The sequence below is a fragment of the Microcebus murinus genome, chromosome 14 (genome assembly GCF_040939455.1).
Source record: "Microcebus murinus isolate Inina chromosome 14, M.murinus_Inina_mat1.0, whole genome shotgun sequence".
In the NCBI taxonomy this organism is placed as follows: domain Eukaryota; kingdom Metazoa; phylum Chordata; class Mammalia; order Primates; family Cheirogaleidae; genus Microcebus; species Microcebus murinus.
In genome coordinates this window covers 76,048,233-76,049,943 of record NC_134117.1, presented here as the reverse complement: position 1 = coordinate 76,049,943, position 1,711 = coordinate 76,048,233, and the positions used below count along the sequence as shown (strand labels likewise).

Here is a 1,711-nt window from a genome sequence, read left to right as displayed (position 1 = left end):
GGCTGAATGTAATATAAAAACATTCATAGATAAAATCACTTATTTTTAATTAACAATGAGCAAAAACTACATATAAAGTTTAAAGATAACAAAGTCTACGTGCCATACATCTATGTTGTTTTACATATTTAATAAATCAAAGTTCTTCATTCTTTAGTCTTGTCGTACCAAAAGCTCAATGAGAGTTGATTAAAGAAATGAAAAGCCAGCGATGTTGGAAGCAAGGAACAGAACAGCAGTCCATGAATTCATCCTGGAGGGGTTCCCTGCTGTCCAGCACCTGGGGAACGTGCTGTTCCTGGTGCACCTGCTGGCGTACCTGGGCTCTGTTATGGGAAACATGCTCATAATCACCATCACCTGGGCTGGCCATCGCCTCCAGACACCAATGTATATTTTACTCAGCAGTTTCTCCTTCTGTGAATGCTGTTTTATCACCACAATTATCCCTAAACTGCTTTCTTCTAGGAAGGCAAACAATTCCCTTTACTGCTTGCCTCACACAAACTTTTCTTTTTTTATTTCTTGGGTCAACAAGTTTGTTCCCCATGTCTTCCATGTTCTTGGCTACCTGGGCATTTGGAAACCTCTGCACTACCCAGTCATCATGAATCCAAGGATATGTTTCCTGCTGTTTGCTGCTTGTCTAACTTTGGCATTCCTCTTCATGGTGGCTCCAGTTATAATGATTTCCCGGCTATCCTTCTGTGGCCCCAATGTAATTCCTCATTTCTTCTGTAATTTTGGGCGCTTGACTAATCTCTCCTGTTCTGACACCAGATATGTTGAAATGATGGCCTTTGGCCTTGCTTTATTTATCCTGTTGATACCCTTCATGGTAACCATCATTGTGTATAGTAACATAGTAATCACAATTATGTGTCTCCCATCAGCGAAGGTGAGGAAGAAAGCTTTCTTCACCTGCTCCTCCCACCTCATTGTCCTCTCTCTGATGTACAGCAACTGTGTCTTCATATACATGAAACTGAAGCAAATAAACAGGATGGACTCCAACAGAGAGGCTGCTCTTGTGAACACAGTGGTGACCCCGCTGCTGAACCCGGTCATCTACACTCTTCAGAAAAGCAGGTTCACCAAGCACTGAGGAATGTTCTGTCCAGAGTGAAATTGCAGAAATAAAGCCCTAACCTCTCCAAGAAGGAATGTATCTTTTCCTTGATCTAATCTAACCTTCCTTCTATTTCTGCAATCTTTTATGTAAATTTACAATTTTTTTCAGATTCTGTTTATTTTTAGAAAAGAGGCTAATTTGTGTAATAATTCAATCTGAAAGCTCTGATAATATTTTTTCTTTTGAGATTAAAATATTTTATCTTCCTGAATATTTTCACTAATTTTAAATCAATAGGATTCTACCAATTTTAATGAAGAAGTTCATGTATGTGAATCTGTTTGATGCCTGTGGAATCTTAAAGCTGGGAAGATGTGGTTTTAAGTATTTACTTGTGTAAGTGCAGGAGGATTTAGAATGAAATTCATAAGTGCTAAGGATATCAAATTGATTCAAGGCTATATAATATGGTCATCATATTGAGTTTTGAAGGACACGCATATGCATGTGTATATATAAAAATATATATAAACACACAACTGTCATGGTATCAATAAAATTACTTAAGTTACTGAATACAATTGTTTTCAATGTTCAATATTCTGTATATAAAAAGATTACAAATCTCTACAATTTTTG

General features: G+C 37.1%; 1 pseudogene; it reads left to right on the top strand.

Moving 5' to 3' along the window:
* Positions 1 to 211: 211 nt before the first annotated feature.
* Positions 212 to 1,140, top strand: LOC142875401 (olfactory receptor 6C75-like; annotated as a pseudogene).
* Positions 1,141 to 1,711: the final 571 nt, after the last annotated feature.